A 20,678-nucleotide genomic window follows, 5' to 3' on the forward strand; every position below is an offset into this window, starting at 1 on the left:
GGAGAATGGCAGGAGGCAGATGAGAGAATCTGGGAAGGTAGGAAAGGTTTGTGTCTGGCACATCCTTAATAACGTATGTTCTCACTTAATAATATTAATAATACCCTGAAGTCAATTTAGTGAACATTGTCACCCCCACAGAAAGAGTGACAAACTCAAAATCAATTTAATAAATATGTGTTGAACGCACTCACCATGTCCAAGTGAACATGTAGGTACGATGAGGAGAAAGTGATGTGCAAGACAGGATGCTGGGCTTCGTGAAAAACAGGGAGTCTCCAGAGGAAAGATTTTGGATTAGACACCTGGACTTGAATTTCTGCTGTGCCCCTTATGCTCTGTGAATTTGAACAAAATATTTAACTTTCTAAGCCTCAGTTTCCTGGGGATAATAAGAGTGCTTGCCTTATAGTATTGTTACAAGATTGAAATGAAATCACAATTTTAGAGTAGCTGGTACATTTGATTAATGCTAACTGTTGTTTCTGTCTCAAAAAGAGCGATTATAGGCAAAGGATGAGCAAAGAGCCATGGGTCACCAAGAAGGGAAAGGCTAGTTCCAGCCGAGGAAGGTCAGAGAAGGTTCCAGGTCTGTGGCAAAACAGAAAGATAATTCCTTTCCCTTTCCTAGTGCGTGGTCAAGCCCTGAGCAAATTTATTTGGCAGATTTGGCCTTTGGCACCTTCCTTCTTTGTGTATCCCTCTCCTGCCTTCATCCTTTGTTTCCTTGCCTGGCTGTAAGCCTGCCTGCATTTCCTGACTTGGAGGAGCAGGCAGGGGTGCCACATTTTCCCAACCCAACTCCCTTGCCTTTGGAGGTGCTATGATTCGTTACAAAGCAAACTGATTATCCAAACCCAAATCAAGTTCACGTGACTGCTGGACCTTTACTTTCCTAATATTTTGCACCTCTGCCTAATTGAAGCTTATTTCACAAAGACAAATCTCTAATCAGAATCATCCTTCATGAGAATAAACTTGTTAAAATGGCTCCCACAAACTTTCCTGGCTTTCAGGATCTTTACTTTTAGATCCATAGGCTCTCTGGAAGCTGTGAGAGTTTCCATTAACAGCTTTCCTGGAGGAGCTCTGGCCAGCTAAGAGTCAAGGTTACCTTATAGGTATTAGATGTTTACAACTCAGGGACTGTTTGTCAGAAATCACAGTCACTAGAGTTTCCATACTGTCCCCTCTATATTTTTCCATCATAAAATCTCCTCTCTAGCCCCATTCCTTTCTCAGCGTTTTCCTGTTTTTCTTACCACATGTTCTACATATTAAATATAGCATCCACATATCAAGTTTTTGGTTAAGGAGAGGCCTAGAGTATAGCAAAGGTTTTAATATCCTGTTTGGAAGATCATATTATTCATGCAAAGAACATGTGAAAACAAATTCCTTGTTTAATCAGATAAAAGGGGTGAGGCATATAAAGAATCGTGATGCACTTTTCCTTCAGTTAGTCATTTCTCCTACTTTCCTGGCTCATCTGAATATTTCTCTACATATGAAATAGAATATGAATATGAAATAGCTCTTTCTATAATGTTATTTTCACCTGATAGTTTAAGAAGTCGGTTAGTAAGGAGTGACAAGGTAAGCCGCACACATCTTAGAGGGCACTTTGAGTTTAATTTAACAGGGCCTTCCAGTAATGCTACATCCAGTTCCTAAATACCCTGCTTCCCTGTCTTTTGATGGTGGTGGCAGATTTAGGAATGAGCAGAGGCAGTGAGCTATTGTTGAAAAACACTGATCGGCTTTGGGGCAACTGGCTAAACCACTTACTAGCTGTGTGCCATGACCAAGTTACTGCATCTTATGCAGCCTCCATGTCCTTACATTTAAAAAGTCAGTGACAAACCCTACCTTGTGAAATAAACAATCAATTAGATCATTTGACTCATAAAACATTTGAATACCTGTGTGACCGACACTGTGTTAAGCACTGGGGATATAGATTTAAACAAGATAAAATCTTGCCCTCAAGTAGCGCAGAATCTCGTAGGTGATTCAAATCTCATAGGTGAGTCAAATATGTAAATTTACATAGTAAGTCTAATTATAAAAGTATATTCAACAGTCATTCTCAAGATGTGAGTTTATATCAGCACACATGGGGAGCTTTTAAAATTATACACAAAACCACACACAGGATCAGGGCACAAGACTCTCAATAATTCTCACTTTTTAAAAACTGCCACTACACATATTTAGCAACGGAAGACGTGGTTTAAGTCAACTGTCTCCCATTTTCAGAGATGGAAACTCCCACATAACCTTTTCCTACCCCAACCCCCTAGAACCTCTACTCCATATAACATCCTTGGACAATATAAGTTACAACCTAAACTTCAACATCTACTTGCTTGCTAATGACTCTGAAATCTGTATCTTCAGTCTTTATTGTTCTGCTGAGCTCCAAAACAACTATCTACTGGTGAACGGTTATCTTCTGGATGATCCACACGTCCCTCGTTTGTGATAAAAGCAGGATTGAGCTCAGGGTCCTCTTCCCTTCTGCTAGTAAAGCCATTCCTCATGCATTTCCCATTGTAGTGGCAGAATACAGGATTTGCCCAAGCTCTCTTGGAATAATCTTAGATTCCTTCCATCCTCTGTGCCATTTCAATCACCCACCAAATCCTAGAAGTGCTGTTTCTGAAATTATCTATATAACATATACAATTTCCTCTATATATAGATACACAAGTATAAATACATATATATGTCATATATATGTATATGTGTATGTATACATATCCCCAACTCTCTATTCTGAACTATTACAATGACCTTCTTGTCTACTTTGAAATATGCTGTCTAAACTTGTATGTGTCATTCCTACAGGTAAATATCATGATGTCATTCCCACCTAAATTTCTTCCCATTGTTTCCCTTCCCTTTTCTTAACCCTAGCATCTAGAACTGGGTCTTACTTATCTTGTTGCTTGATCAGTTCTGAGGTAGAGTGAAAAATTGCTATGTCCTAGGAAAGGAGGACATGTAGAATAAAGAATAAAGAATTCTTCTACCTAAAGAATTGTAGAAGAAACCATCCCACAGTGCAGTAATTTACTGTCTGTTTTGGAAGGCACCGGAAGGGTCAAACAGCATAAAAGATATTTAGTGACCACTAATTGAATACCTATGATGTGTCACGCACCAAGCCAGTTGCTTAGGTTGCAATGATTAAAATATATGGTTCCTGCACATGAATTGGGGAAATTATAACATAATGAGTTTTGAGTTATTATACATGTATAAAGTATTGCTAGAGCATGGAACTATGACAGCTTGAGTTATAACTTGAAGGTTGAGTAGAAACTTGATAGGCTATGGTGGGCTGCATGAGGAGATAAAGGATCCAGGAGTTACAGCAAGAGGAAGCATGATGTTTGGGAAATGGCAAATACTTCATTGCCGCAAGAGTATAGAGTGCTTAGCAGGGGATGATCAAAGGAGCATGAGTGAAGGGGCAGGCTGAAGTACTCATCATTCACTTACTCACATGTTCATTAACAAATAGTTATCAATATTTATCAATACTGAATGCTGACGCATTCATTTTTCACTTACTCCTGTGTTCATTAACAAATATTTATCAAATATCCTTTCCAGAGTCTCTTATTAGTTCTGTCAGCCCCATGGAGTTATGCCTGGGTCATGGCTTAAGTTGAGACCTTGAAAGTTGCCTATGAGCAGTTAAAGATTCTAACTGAAGTCACCACTTGTCTATCACTTCCCCCTCCCCTGACCTCCACTTCCAGTTCTCCTAACATGCCTTTAAACTCTTAAATATTCCTCTGCAGTATTCTAGCCACAGATGAGAAATATCATCCCTTAAGTGAATTAGAAGGAAGGGAAAAAATACATTTAAAGAGAAAAAAAAAAGGCCTCAACAGTTGCACAGAAGCCTCCTTGCTACTATAAATATTTAGGACGGGAAGGCATATGGTTTAAGCCAACTCCCTGCCACACTCAATGTGTAGTTTTCATGTTTTAAACTATCAATGCTCAATCATTACTCTTGTGCTGGCAGTCCTTTCTTTTGTGTATGTGAGTTTCTCCCTATTAAATAAACCCTCTGTTTTGGAAGAATTCTTATGGCAATGACTATAATTACCACCCAAAGCTGAGCTGTAAAATGCAGTGATATGACAGCTTTTCTGATAGAAAGGGTGGAGAAACAATGAAAGCTTGTAATTTTCTTTGAGATGTCTCAAAGTCTGACAGCAGCCCCACCCTTATGATGTAAATCTGCAGTGACCTAAAGTTTCAGGAAAGATGAAGCTAGAGAGACATGCCAAGTCACCGCCACATTGACCACCAGTAAACAAGCAAGAAAAGATTCAGCATAATGCTGAATTCACTGTGACTTCTTCAAATAGTCTAGAATGGTATTTCCCAACATTTCCGAATATGAGGGTTCTTTTTAAAGTCAAAACTTTTCATTCCTCATTTGAGATGAGTTGTTCTTTTTATATCCATCATTTGAGGAAATATATGATGATAATATGCAATTAATTTGTTACTTTGAAATAAATTATTTACCTTCATTAATCACAATAGCATTTATAAATACCTGAAAAACAAAACATATGTGTTTTAAAATATTATTTATTCAGCCTACCAACAAAGCTTGGCCCCTTTTGTATTTGATGACAATTGCAGCGGCTCAGAAATCTGTAATTTCCTATTCCTTCTTACCTGCCCCACCTAAGAGTCTCAGGCCTGGGACAGTGTGTTCCTTGTATTCATTTATTTGTTCACTTGCAAGGTATTAGGGGCCTACTATATTCTCAGCATCATGCTGGAGGTCATAGATACAAAATCAAGTGACAACTGGTACCTGCCCTCACAGGACTTAAGTCCATTGGGGAAGACAGATATATAAACCTGTAACAGTTCAATGAGCACAAAGAGCATAGGAGGAGGTGGTTAGTTCTACTGGGCAAGAGTAGTTAAAAAGCATTTATCTGGGAGGTATATCGGTCAGCTATTGCCACAATAATGCTGTGCAACAAATCACTCAAAGACATAGTAACTCAAAACAGTAATCCTCAGGCTCATGTCTGCAAATCAACAACCAATCTGCTGGGCTGTGCTTGATTTGGGCGCCAGGCTCTGGGCTCCAACTGTGAGCTGCAGATTGGGATCAGATCTGTTCAACATGGCTCTCGTCCCCCCGGACCAGAATATATGCTCACTGTGGGTCACTACAGAGCAAGAGAACCTAACTGTGCAAAAACAGTTCAGGTCTCTGCTCTTGCTACAGCCATAAAAATTCCATTGGTCAAGGCAGGTAACATGGCGGAGCCCAAAGTCAAGGGACAGGGATATATACTCCACCTACCATTCAGCCATGTGTGGGTGTGAATGCTACTGGAGGGAAGTGAGGAATTAAGACAAAAAAATTCAATTTACCGCAAGAGAGAACCCTTGGTCTACATCCTGAAAGATGATTGCAAGTTTATCAGGTGGATCTAAACGTCTGAAATAAGGATCAGGAGAAATAAAGAAATAGTAATGCACAGTATTTGGCCTAACAGAAATGTTTTGAGGGAAAGTAGTTGGGACTGTTGTACAAGGTGCATGCTCAGTGTCTGTCATGGAATGCACCAGGGCCATTAGTATATAGAGAAGAGCACAGCCTATGCATGCCACAGCTAAATAGATCTAGAGAAAATTTAATGAAAGACCTCATCTTGCTGACTGTAGGCCATATTGATCATGCAGGAGCCATTTGAACCCAGTGTCTCTAGTGTGATGACAATGACATTAAAGAAAAAAATGGAACTCACATTTGATGCTGTCTTCAGCACTAATTCATTCCTCGTGCTACTGTCTTCAAAGTATTGATGTTGTAGTTTGTATAAATTTTCTATCGTCCCTGTAAACAAATCAGCACAAACTTAATGGTTTAAACACAATACAAATGTATTACTTTACAGTTCTGGAGGTGAGAATCCTGAAATAAGTCTCATGGGCTAAAAATGAAGCTGTTTGCATGTCTGCTTTTTTTCTGGAAACTCTAGGAGAGAATCTGTTTCCTTGCCCTTTCCAGAGTCTAGAGTACAACTGCATTCCTTGGCTTGTGGTTCCTTCCTCTGTCTTCAAAGGCAGCAGTGTAACATCTTCAGATCTTTGAATCTGAACACTGCCTCCCTCTTCCACACATAAAGGACCCTTATGATTATATTGGGACCACCCAGATAATCCAGGATGATCTCATTTTAATAACAACTGGTAGCAACCTTAATTCCTCCTTGACATATAACATGACGTATTCACAAATTCTGAGGATTAGGATGTATGCATCTTTGAGAGACCATTATTCTGGTTTTGGTTCTGCCCATTATTCTGGTTTTTCCCCCACATGGTTCTTGGGGGAAAAAAATAACAATGCCTCATATTAGTATTACACCTTATTACAAGCCAAACACTTTCTTTTTTTGTTGTTTTTTTTTTAATGATCTCACTTTTGTAAGCAGAGAATAATTTTATGGTGGACAAATGGAGCTCTAGATATGTTAAGTGGCAACATAGTATAGCATAGTAGTTACCTCCTGCTTTTTCAATTGCCTTGGAATATTCCACATGTACCTAGGTTGGTGTTTACCACATTCTATTGCAATTACAGTAGCCTCCTCTTTTCTGGGAATACCTTCTGGGACTCCCAGTGGATGCCTGAAACCAAGGATAGTACTAAACTCTACATACACTATGTTTTTCCTATACGTACATACCTACGACGAAGGGTAATTTATAAATTAGGCACAGTAAGAAACAGACAGTAATAACTAATAATAGTACAAGTATACCAATATACTGTAATAAAAGTTATGTATGGGTGCAGTGGCTCACACCTGTAATCCCAGCACTTTGGGAGGCTGAGGTGGGTGGATCACCTGAGGTCAGGAGTTCAAGACCAGCCTGGCCAACATGGCAAAACCCCGTCTCTACTAAAAAAAATACAAAAATTAGCCAGGCGTGGTGGCGGGTACCTATAATCCCAGCTTCTCAGGAGGCAGAGGCCAGAGAATTGCTTGAACCTGGGAAGCAGAGGTTGCAGTGAGCCAAGATCATGCTACTGCACTCCAGCCTGGGTAACAGAGTGAGACTCTGTCTTAAAAAAAAATAAGTTATGTGAACATGCTCTTTCTCTCTTTCAAAATATCATATTGTACTATAATCACTTAATTTCAGACAACAGTTGACCATGGATGACTGAAACCTTGGAAAGTGAAACCTTGGATGGCTGAGGGGAGTGAGGGTTACTAATATATTTGTTACATGTCTGTATCACCACTTCAAGGCAGACATAAAGTCATTTTATGCTCCGTGCCTTGGTAGTTAAAGAAGGCGAAAGAAAATAACATTCCTTAGCCACTCGTTATGTTCAACATGTGCCACAAACTCTCTATGTGATTTGTAATTTATTCTTCCCCATACTTACAGGTAAGTAAACCTGGGCCCAGATCACAGAGCACACAACTGGAATTCACAGCAAGACCTGCTTGACTTCGAAGTCGGTGGTCTTTCCCCTGCTTCCCACGAGACAGGTCATCCCTCAGCTTACTCTTGAAGAGGCAATGTGGGCTACTGCATTTGAATGTCTGAAATCAAGCCTTGTAGAAACAACTAGCAGTAACCAAACACCATTATTTTTGTTTGTTCATTTGTTTCCCAATGACTTGTGACTTTTCTAACAGAGAAAACATTCAACCCAAATCTTAATTCCACCAACAATGAGTGTGTGCCTTGGACAATTCACAGCCTGTCTGAGCTAGTTTTAGAGTGAGCAAGTTGGAGTAGGTGACCTCTAAGTTCTCTGTAATTTGAGACGTTTTGGTGTTCACACGGGTTACTACATGAAGAGCTGGGACTGGAATACAGGTTTTCTGTGTTCACCTGGGGATGGCTTTTCCATCATCACTCCTGAGTCTGTGAGGCATTGCAGTTTTTAAGCCAGAACTTTGAAACCAGAAGTAAATGGTTAAGTTTATCTGTCTATGTCTATGTGTATTCTAGCCAAATAAACCATGACACTTAAAAATAAAACAATTTCAATATTTCAAAGATGTAGTAAATTTCCTTGAACCTTTTTTATTGTTTTTTATAAATTAAAAATTATGAAATAATTGGGTCTTGCTCTGTCACCCAGGCTGGAGTGCAGTGGCATAATCTCGGCTCACTGCAACCTCCGCCTCCCGGGTTCAAGTGATTCTCCTGCCTCAGGCCTCCTGAGTAGCTGAGATTACAGGCACGCACCACCAAGCCCAGCTGTTTTTTGTATTTTTAGTAGAGACAGGGTTTCACCATGTTGGTCAGGCTGGTCTCGAACTCCTGACCTCGTGATCCGCCTACCTCGGCCTCCCAAAGTGCTGGGATTGCAGGCGTGAGCCACCATACCTGGCCTTCAATTTTTTGGTAAGAAGTAAGACATCACAGGTAAAATCAAACTTTCCTAATCTTATATTTCTTCTCACACTTGCCAGAGGAAAATGACTATTCTGAAGTTAGTTACTTCTATTCCTTAATTTTAATACATTTATTCATATTCATAAGACATTTATGTAATATTGTGTTAAGTATTTTTGAAACGTATATAAATGGAATCATACAATAAAGACCTTCAGCAGTTTTTTTTCACTGAACGTTCTGGTTTCAAGATTTATCCATGTCAATATGTGTAGGTCTAGTTTATTCATTTTAATTATTGTGTTATATTTTATTGTATGACCATAACATTTATTTTTTCTTTTGATTGTGAATTTAATAGTTTTTAATATTTAAACAGTGCTGCAATGAACATTTTTCCTTATGTCTATCTCCTTGTTCCTGTGAGCTTCTCAAATGATGACCTGAAGATCACTACCAGTTCATAACTAATTAAGTATAGAAATTGACAATATTCATTTAGAAACTTTAATAGCAATCCAACTGAGTACTGTTATGTCTATTAAATCCAATAATACAGAATATTGAGTTTTGTATTTTGTATGTCTGTTTTAAAATTTTATTTTTTTGAGATAGGGTCTCACTCTGTCACCTAGGCCAGAGTGCAGTGGCACAATCACAGCTCACTGTAGCCTCAAAACTCTCAGGCTCGGGTGATCGATCCTCTCACCTCAGCTCCTGAGTAGCTAGGACTACAGGCGCACACCACCATACCTGGCTAATTTTTTCACTTGTTATAGAGATGGGGCTTTGCCATCTTGCCCAGACTGGTCTCGAACTCCTGGGCTCAAGTGATCCATCCACCTCAGCCTCCCAACATGCTGGGACTACAGGCATGAGCCACTGTCTCCAGCCAAAATTTTATTTATTCATTTTCATTGTATTTTACAAACATATTGATCCTCAGCAGCTTGGAAATATTTTTAGAAAACTTAGCTTTTTATTACAGATAGTTTGAGACTTTCTGCATGGTTTCTACCTGCAAGTTGAATTTCTGGCTTGATGAATAAGTGCATCTTTAGCTCTAAAAGGTATAAACAAATTCCACTCTAGAATGGTCAAACCAATTTTCAATCTCTTCTGCAGTGTATGAGTTTCCGTTTCCAACAGTTGCATTATCAGACCTTTAAATCTTTCTCAACATAGCTGTGAAATAATATTTTATTTAACTAGCAATTATCTGATAAATAGTGACGTTGAACATCTATTTATATGCTAATTACATTCCCAGTAACCTGACTTTAACAAGGCAGGTTTTCCAGTTTGCAAGTATGGGGAAAATATGTCTTTAAAAATCTAGCTATAGCAGGTAAAGTATCATAACAGGTAAAACTGGTTTTTAAGAAGAAAAGCCTAGGAACAGCTAGCTTTGACTTGAAGGACAGGAAAAACCAGTCGTAGCAATTGAGTGCATGGACAGATACTTCAGAGTACATGTCTTTTCTGGTATTTTGGTTTTGGGACAATCCTTCCATCACCATTATGACATTTCAGTGAAGCAATTTTCACTAAGAATTTCGTACCTGTTTTCCAGTTTTGATCATCGATGATTTTTCTGGTTCTAGTGAGATCAAGGACACGAAGAGGCTGAGTGCCTCCATGAGCTTCATTATTTTCCATGATCTGACCTCTCATTCTCTCAGGCTTTGGAGTTGGGTGAAGGAAGAACTCTGAAAAAAAGGTGGGAGGGTGTAGGTCCAGGCACTCCCTTGCAATTCGCCCTGCCTCAGCCTGAGAGTTTTGTGTGTGTGTGTATGTGTGTGTTTTTGTTGTTGTTGTTGTTTTTGAGATGGAGTCCGCCTCTCTTGCCCAGGCTGGAGTGCAATGGTGCCATCTCAGCTCACTGCAACCTCTGCCTCCCGGGTTCAAGCGATTCTCCTGCCTCAGCCTCCCGAGTAGCTGGGACTACAGGCGCGTGCCACCATGCCTGGCTAATTTTTTGTATTTTTAGTAGAGACAGGGTTTCACCGTGTTAGCCAGGATGGTCTCGATCTCCTGACCTCGTGATCCGCCCACCTCGGCCTCCCAAAGTGCCAGGATTACAGGCATGAGCCACCGTGCCTGGCCACTTGAGATATTTTTTTAAATGCCAACCAGAGGCCGGGCACGGTAGCTCACGCCTGTAATCCCAGCACTCTCGGAGGCCGAGGCGGGCGGATCACGAGGTCCGGAGATCGAGACCATCCTGGCTAACACAGTGAAACCCCGTCTCTACTAAAAAAAAATAAAAAATACAAAAAATTAGCTGGGCGTGGTGGCAAGCGCCTGTAGTCCCAGCTACTTGGGAGGCTGAGGCAGGAGAATGGCGTGAACCCGGGAGGCAGAGCTTGCAGTGAGCCCAGATCGTGCCACTGCACTCCAGCACTCCAGCCTGGGAGACAGAGCCAGACTCCGTCTCCAAAAAAAAAAAAAAAATGCCAACCAAACTTATGCTTCCATGTTTACAACCTATCAATATCTTCCGAAAGCATAATAAAATTGAAAATACTTGGCATGGGGCTTTCCTCCCTCTTCCACCTGATCTCACCCTCCTTCCTCCTAGCCTATATGAAATTGCTTGGAGAGTCCCAGTTTATGTCAAACTGTTTCACACTTTCATTTCTTGGTTCAAGATGCTTCCTCTTCCCGGGATTGCTTCTTGACCCTCCCTGGTTGCATGATACACTTCTCCTCCTCATTCATAACTCAGCTATCAGGCCTCTCCCAGGAACAACTGATTATTCTCCTTTGTATGCTCTGCTAAATTAAAATTTCAAAACATGTCCCCCTTTGTAAAGTGGACTTTCATTCAAGGTACACAGTTCAGTAATTACTACCAAAAGAACTACTGGTGCAACCTTCACCCTGGTCAAAACAGAACATTATCACTCCCTTATGAAAAAAGTTTTACCTTTTTTTATAGTAGTTTATATAAATGAAATCATGCCGTATTCGCTTTCTGTGTCTGGTTTCTTTTGCGTAATGTTATATGTGTGAGTTTTACTCATGTTGTATACAGCAGTTCATGCATTTTCATTGCTGTATAGTATCTGATTTATGGCTACACCACGTGTTGGTGTGTTTTTTAAGATTGTGGATGGACATTAGGGTTATTTTCATTTTGAGGCATTGCAAATACTGCTGTTTTGAACATTTATATGCAAGTCTTCTGGTGCATATGTGTGTATGCATTTCTGTTGGACATATACCTGAAAGTGGAATTGCTGGGTTATAAGGTATATTATATTCAAATTTAGTAGATACTGACAGTTTCCCAAAGTGGTGACTGTGTCAATTTATACTCCCCCCAGCAATTTTGCTTGTAATTGGCTTTTTAACTTTAGCTATCTTTTTGAGTATGCAGTGGTATCACATTGTTGTTTCAATTTGAATTTTCTCTGATGACTAATTGAGAATTCTTTCATATAATATATATTTATTGACCATTTAGATATTCTGTTTTCTGAAGTGCCTGTTCATATCTTTTCCCCTTTTTTCTATTAAATTATCTGATTCTTTAGGAGTTCTTCATAACTTATTTTATTTTTGAGATGGGATCTTGCTCTGTAGCCCAGGCTGGAGTACAGTGGCATGATCTCGGCTCACTACAGCCTCTGCCTCCCAGGTTCAAGAAATTCTCTCACTTCAGCCTCCCAAGTAGCTGGGATTACAGGGGCATGCCACCATACCTGGCCAATTTTTGCATTTTTAGTAGAGGCAGGGTTTCACCATGTTGGCCAGGCTGATCTCAAAACTCCTGACATCAGGTGATCCACCCACCTCAGCCTCCCGAAGTGCTGAGATTACAGACATGAGCCACCGTGCTTGGCCTACAGTTTTAATGTAGTCTAATTTTTCAATGTTTTCCAGAAAGCTCACAGAATCATAAAAAATATATTGTTATTTTAGGCCACTTAGTTTGGGAAGTTTATTACAGAGAGTAATAGATAAGTGAAGCAGCAAAGTACAGAGGAGCTTTTATCTAAGAGAGCTGATTTATCATTTGATATCTCAGAAAACCACATTTCCAAAAGAACTGTATCAGCTTGAGCTGCAAGAGACTGAGACAGTTCAAAATGAAAGAAGCTTCTGGGTCCTCAAACTTCTATGGGGAGTAAGCAGGTTAAGAAAGTTTCTCAGTTGCAAGCATGGGTTGTTTCTAATGAAAAAGGCAGGATGTCACGGAGGGCGGAGGCAAGAGCCACTGCTTCCTTAAGCAGGTTAAGAAAGTTTCTCAGTTGCAAGCGTGGGTTGTTTCTAATGAAAAAGGCAGGATGTCACGGAGGGCGGAGCCAAGAGCCAGGGAGAATCACTCCCAAGTAGCAGGGCTGGTCACATGTGCTCAGAGGATGTTGGAATTGCTGTGGATGGGCGCTTGCATTGTGCCTCCTATTCATGCCCCCCTTTTAAATGCAAGTGTCTATTTGTTTATCCTAGCCCTATCTTATGAATGTATGTTATGTATATATGCAAGCGTATATGTGTGTTGGTGGTGAGGTTTGAGAGAGCTAGTCTTTTTAATTCACAATCTGTACAATTCAGTATCTGCACCCAAGGACCCACACCCAAGGAGCAGTACCAGAGGGAACACTTCTGAAGAGCCCTATCTGGATTTGCCAACATGATTTAGATGATAAGATACTGGACTTTGAGCTGGTGCCATGATGGGATGAGGCTTTGGGAGTCTAAAGGGAGATAAGTGTAAGTGTATTTCACCGGTGAAGAATGTAAAACATAAAAGGCCAGAACATGAACTCTGTAGCTAATCTCCAAAGATGGCTCTCAGTGAACCACACGTCATGGAATTCACGTCCTTGTGTAGTCCCCTCCTGCGTTGAATCTGGGTTAACTTTGTGACTTTCTCTAACTATCAGAATGTGACAGAAGTAGCAATATGATACATCCCTCCATTTAGTTAGGTCATCTTTAATTTCTCCCAATAATGTTGTGTAGTTTTCTGTGTAGAGGTCTTACACATTTTTTAGATTGATTCTTTGACATGTGACTTTTCTATGCTGTTGATAAATGATATTTTGTTAAAATTTTTATTTTCTAATTGCTTGTTACTAGCATATAGAAACAATTACATACAGAAACTAATTACTGGACTTTGTTTATTGACTATGTATTCAGTGGCCTTGGTTAATTCCTCTTTTAATTGTAATAGTTTTTCTGTAGTTCTTTTGGATTTTTCTATGTGTATAATTATATATGAATAATGACAGATTCATTTCTTAATTTCCAGTCCTCTAATAGGGTTTCTTTATTTCTTTTTCTAACTTTGATGCACTAGCTAGAACCTACAAAATAATGTGGAAAAGAAGCAACCATCCTTGCCTGCCCTGTTCCTGATTTTAGAGGAAAAGCTCTCAATATTAAGTATGATGTTTTTAATGGGGTTTATCTAGATATCTTTGTGAAAGCAAGAGGTTTTTAATAAATGAATGTTGGGTTTTATAAAAAATTTTTACTGCATCTATCAAGATGGTCATATGACTTTTAAATTCTGTTACTGCAGTAAATTATATTGATTTTTTAATCTAAAAACAATTTTACATATCTGAAATAAACTCACTTTGGTCATGTTGTATTATTCTTTTTGTGTAACACTGGATTTGATTCTTTTATTTATTTATTTTAGAGTTTTTGCTTATATGTTCACAAGAGACAGTGACTTGTTATTTTTTTCTTGTATGTTCTTGTCAGGTTTGAGAATCAAGGATATGTTGGTCTTACAAAATTATTTGGGAAGTACTTGTTCTTTTTTAACTTTCTGGAAAAGTTTTTATAAATATGATGTGATTACTTCTTTAAATATTTGGTAAACTTCACTAGGGAAGCATCTAGGATGGGAAAATTTTTAGTTATGGACTCAATTTCTTTATTAGATATAGAACTATTCAAATCCTCCTATTTCCAACAGTCTGATTTTGGCACACTGAGATTCTTTATGAATTTGTCTATTTTATCTACATTTTCAAAATTACTGACATAAAAGTCACATAGACCTCTTAGGATTTTTTTAAATGAGCTTTCATTCTTGAAATTATTTATTTGCACATTCTCACTCTCTCTTCTTGATCAGACTGGCCAGATGTTTGTCAATTTAAGGCTCTTAAAAAAAAAAAGATACAACCTTTGGATTTGTTAAACCTCGTTATACATGTATTTGTATTTTTTCCATTGGTTTCTAGTTTGTTGTTTATAATTTACCTAATTTACTTTTTTTGAGTTAAAATTTGCTTTTCTTTTTCAAACTTCTTGAAATGGATACTTACATGATTCATTTCCAGTTTTTCTACTTCCCTAATGCTTTATTTAAGCCTATAAATTTCCCTTGAATCATAGACTCGGATTCAGCCCACCCATTTTGATACGTTACATTTTTAATATATTAAATGTAAAATGTCTTCTCATTCCTATTGTGATTTTGGTTTGACCTATTGAATCACTTAGTAGTACATTATTAATTTCTAAAACTGGGAGGTTTTTGTATGGCATTTTTGTTATTTATTGCTCGTTTAATTACATGTGGTCAGAAAGCATATTCCATATTATTTCTGTTTCTTAATCTTTGTTAAGGCTTCCTTTATGGTCAAGCATATGGTCAAATTTTTTAATACAATTCTATAGAACATGTACTTGAAAAAAAATTCTAGTCTGCTCTTCTTGGGTATCAGTTTTCAACATGCATGTATCAATTAGATCAAGTTTGTTAATCATGTTCTTCAAACCCTTATGTTTTTACTATTTTTTGGTCTGTTCATTCTATTTATATTCTTTACTAAAAGAGGAGTGCCAGAATCTCCCCTTATGATTATGGATTTGTCTATTTCTCATTTTAGTTCTGAAAATATTGTTTTGTATACTTCAAGGCTTTGTTACTAGATGATAGCTGCGCCCAGTTTTTGTTACATATGATACTAAAAAACTAGAATGATAGGATTCCAAAGAACCACTGCTGTTGTCTTAATGTCTGTGTCCTCCCAAAATGTATATGTTGAAATCCTGACCCCCAAGGTAATTGCATTAGGATGTAGGGCCTTTGGGATTAATGCCCTTATAAAAGATTTCCCTGACACCTGCCTTTCCCCTTCCACCATGTGAGGACACAGTGAGAAGGTGCCATTCATGAACCCGACAGTGAGCCCTCACCAGACATCAAACTGGTTGAGCATTGTCTTCCCATTCTCTAGAACTATAAGAAATAAATTTGTTATTTATAAGCTACCCAGTTTTCAGTGTGTTGTTATAGCAGCCCAAATGGACTAAGACAGCCACCCCACTAGGCAAGCCTGAGTGTAGAGCCATCAAAGACAGCTTGGAGAAATAGATCGCTGGCCTTGAGCACCCACATAGCTCATTTTTGCCCGGTGGGAGCTAAAAAATATCTCCTAGATGCTGCTGGCCTCCCTATGGTTTGGTACATGCTTAGTACACTCCAGCCTTGAGGCCTCTGCATTTTCCACTCTTTCTCCCTAGTATACTCTTCTAGGTAACCTTGAGGCTTGCATCAGGGATAGATGTAAAGCACAGGAAATAATACCTAGCATATATGGTTACTGGAAAACGGAGGGAAGAAATGTTATGAGTTCAAGTGAAAGAAGAGCTCCGTGGAGAGTAATTAGGATTCACCTAGAGAAAAACAGATTTGTGTGGGGGATGGAGAAGAAAATATTATCATCAAGTAAACAAAGGCATGGAGCTGTGAAGGTGAGGGTTTCTCTAGACACCTCACAATGAGTCCAGAGTTCAAGCAGGAAAGTGGTAGGTGGTAGGCAGTTAGGTAAGAAAAATAACTTGAATCCCAAAATAAAGGGCCATGAGGAGTAGGCAAAGGGTTTTGGACTTTGCATCCTGCCTCCTCCTCCTAGACTGGCGACTTACTTCCTGACTAGAATATGAGATTCCTGAGGACACGCCCAGCATGATGTTCTGCACGTAATCTGCAAACAACATTCCATTTATTGGTGACTAAACACTCCGGCCCTGGGGTGAAACTGCCTGGGTTCAAATCCTGCCCTGTTCCTTCCTGACTGTGTGGCCTTGGATAAGGTAGTTAACTTCTGCACACCTCTGTTTCCTTATCTGTTTAAAAAAAAAAAAAAAAAAAAAAAAGGCTAATCAAGGTAGCAGGTTCACTGGGTAATTGTAAAGGTTTGATGGATGTTAACATATAAAGCACTTGATATACAACCTGTCAAAAAATTTTGTACAATCAAGTAGCAGTGTGGCAATGACCGGGATTTTGAAGGATAGGAATGATTGGGATGGTTGGAAATCACATGTGTGTGATTCTATAACAGTTTATCTTCCTATTGATGTGTTTTGTAGGCAGCTAGCATGGGCCAAGTATGTTATCATCAAGAACTGAAGAGACTTAACTAGAGCAAGTAAAACAACACCATATATGTACATGCGACGTACATATATCAGAATGCTTTTCAGTTCTGCATTTGTGTTCTAACTTGCCTTTAAACATGTGTTGAAAAGAGTTTGACAGATGGGCAGAGGCCACACCATTACTGAGAAAAGTCACTTGACAAATCCTAATATTTCAAAGAGCCACTCCATTTGTGGCACTAAGATTAAATTAAGACAGTGTCCTGGGAAAACACAACTGTGCCAGGACTCTCCTCCTACCGAATGCTTCTCATGTCTAAGCTTTACGTTTTCAACACTCATTTCCAGGTCTATTTTCAGTTGCTCTACAAAGGATTAATGAAAATAACTCCATCTAATGTGATTAATGTCTCAGAAATCTATCTCATCCTAGAATTCACAAGACTCTGGCTTCCTATAGAAAGGCCTTCAAAACAATAAGGTAAATAAAATGAAATCATATCTAAGTATAAAAATTGAAATGTTGATTTTGATATTGTATTCAATAACAGATTTTGGTCAGTGCATGTTTATTTTAAAAGAAAGCATGCACAACAGCTTTTCTATTGATAATGGTAGGAAATTACATAGCTATTTAAAATACCCAATTCATACAAATTGAGACGCAAATGTTGGTGTTATTCGCTTAGAACAGAGACGAACATTTAACTCTTAACATGCACATTTTATCCTTAATCTATTCTCAGTAATATTTTATGTTGCTTCATCATTGTCATAAAAGGAAACTGATTTCCTTTTCTGGTAAAGAAGGGAAATAATACTATTAACCTCCCATGATTATTATGAAAATAAAGTGAAATCAAGTAAACAATAGTTTTCAAACTATTGAGAGGATGCAGTTACTCATCAGTAATATTAGAAGGAAGACAATAAAATTTGTTTTCTTCTTTTAAGGCTCATATGAATACATGTATGTATACATACATGTATATATACTTGTCAACTTGAGCAGGGCTGTATAGATAGCTCTCTATATAACAAAAACATATGAAAATTTGACAATTTAGTATAGAGATTTTTCTAATAAAAAGCACTTTTTAAATATCAATCACTTTCTTTGTTTTCTAAAACCATAACAGCAAATTTTTATTTATTATGCCAGAACATAATTAGTAGTTATTCGAGTGAGCACAGACAGAATTACATAAAAACAACAGGTGCAAGAACTCCTAGATAATCTCATTAATTGCAGAGGCTCTATGGATTTGGAGCAAGAGGTCCAAAATACCCCAGAAGCAGGTGTTCTAGGTCTTCTTATGGCTCATGTGGGCACTTCGAGGTATTTGATGTGGTAGATAACAGCTTGCTTAAAGACAAGGCTGAATAGGACAGCTGTCAAGGGCATTAGTGGTATATGATGGGTTGAGGACTGGAGAATAGAGAAGGTATCATCAGAGTCCCACCAGAGCCAAATCTGGCTAAGTTGGTTTCTGTGTTCTCAGACCCCTCTGTCTGCTCTGGTTTCTCACTGGGGTTTCCTGTGCTCTCCGCCCGCCAACTGAATCACATTGCCTTGCCATCTGGGTGCTGCTTCCTCGTCTTCTCATGGCTAACTCTTTCTCATGATTTAGGGTTCAGCTCAACTGTTACTTCTTCACGGAGGCTGATGCCTCCCAGTCTTCATCTTAAAAGTGTGCAGCTTTTATTACCATCTATAACTATGTTACTTAATCATTATTCACCATGTGCTGCAGAAGATGATCTTGATGAGAAGAAACTGCATACCCAAGAGTTTCTGGGTCATAGGCATGCATCAGGTAACTGATGAATGAATGAATGAATACATTAATCTCCAAGATTCCTTCAGTCTACGATATGCTGCTTGACTATCTAGTCCCTCAAAAGGCATTACCTTTCCCCTGTATTATCTCAAGCACCCTATTATAACTTTTTGAGTTAGTAGCATGTTCACCAAGGCTAATCCTCTTTAGCATGTTAGCCAGCTATGACGGCCACCTTTTCACATAACAAGATGATTTCACCAAGTTAAAAACTTCTTTGGGATCTATTCGTAAAAGTATATATAAGAGTTTACATTTCTAACAATATAGAAAAATGTAGAGCCTCCCATTATAAAACATCTAGAAATGCTGGAAAAAAATATACAAAACATACTTTTAAAAGCATAGCTGACTTTATAAGACAGTACAAGAAATGTTCAGGAGCTAAAATTGAAACAGGTCACAAAACCAGAGCAGCACAGAGACAGGAAGCCTGTGGTTGTCCTGGGAGGGAAGTGGGAGACAGGAAGGGGGCGCCATCGCACTAGCCCAGAGCCAATGCATGCGTGGAGATGGCAGATGAGGTCCTGGCTCCAGGTATATATAAGGCTGGGAGTTGGAACTGAGACGCCAGTAGGGGACTCTTGAAGGACTCTATTTTCAGTAATTGAGAGGTCCTTAAATAAATCCACCCACTGACAGGGAGATGACAAGGTATTTTGTTTATTTCAGTCTGGGTTCTGAGTGAGGAAAAAAAAAGTCTGCTCTGAGTGTTCTTGATCAAGACCTGCCCCCACATGGATTCAGGGCTTGTCTTTTATAGCTCAAGAACTCTCAATCAAGCAATTCATGTAAAAATGGAGCCTGGTTTTCTACCCATGGGGCATTCGACAGAGGCAGTTGTAAAACTTTGCTGCAGAATCACACCTTCGATCCAGGCCTCACAGGATCCTCACAGATAAAGGCTCAGTGTTGATAAATTCGCAATCTATATTTGTGAAACACTCAAGCTACCAGGAGCAAGAGGCAGCAGATACCACAAACAGCATGACTGGATACCTAGGAATTTCCGGTGAGTCAGATATAGGCAGTAAAACAGGTATCTTTAGAATGATTAAAGATGTAAAACAATAAAAAAAAAAAAAGGAGAAAAATGCAACTGCAAAGTTGATGGAATAAACAAACAGTGCTTAGAAATGAAAAGTACATTCATTGAAGCTGAAAACTTAATTGACACATTAGAAAGAGCAAAGGAAGCTGGAAGATAACATTAGCTGGAATAGCATTAGTTGGAATATGCAAATGGAGTAAGCATTAGCAAACTGGAAGATAGCTCTGAGCGTGAATTCCAAAGAGATTGAGACAAAAAACATGAATAAAAAGGGAGAGATGTAGAGGATAAAATGAAAAGATATCCAGTAGAAGTTCCAGAAAGAAAACATGGAAAAATGGGGAAGAGGCAAAATTTGAAGATGCATGACTAGAATTGCCTAAAATTTTTGAAACATAAATGGTCTGATGCACAAAGTTTAAGAAGTCCTGATCAAGAAAAATAAAAATAAGTTCATTCCTAGTGTCAACAACAAAACAATGTAATGAAACAACAAAATGTCAGAGACAAAGATCTTCATAAGCAAAAAGTCAGTTAACCAAAATGAACAATAATTACATTGATATAAGCAACACTGTAGCGTATATAATATCTTTGAGATGCATAGTTATCAAACTAAAGTTCTATGCCCAACCAAACCATCATTAAATAATAATTGAGAGTGCACCCCTAAAGGACCCTATTAGTAGATGCAATTCAGGAAGAATAAGGCTGAACTCAGAAGGAAGGAGTGAGATGCAGAAAGGTAGAGTAGGCAAGGAAATTAGTAAAATGTAAATAAATCTAAATAGATCTTGACTAAAGTTCTATGTCCAACTAAACCATCATTAAAATAATAATAATTGAGAGTACACCCCTAAAGGTCCCTACTAGTGGATGCAATTCAGGAAAAACAAAGTTGAACTCAGAAGGAAGGAGTGAAGCCGGGCGTGGTGGCTCATGCCTGTAATCCCAGCACTTTGGGAGGCCAAGGCAGGCAGATCACAAGGTCAGGAGTTTGA

The sequence above is a fragment of the Nomascus leucogenys genome, chromosome 22a, assembly GCF_006542625.1.
Source record: "Nomascus leucogenys isolate Asia chromosome 22a, Asia_NLE_v1, whole genome shotgun sequence".
NCBI classification, from domain to species: Eukaryota; Metazoa; Chordata; class Mammalia; order Primates; family Hylobatidae; genus Nomascus; species Nomascus leucogenys.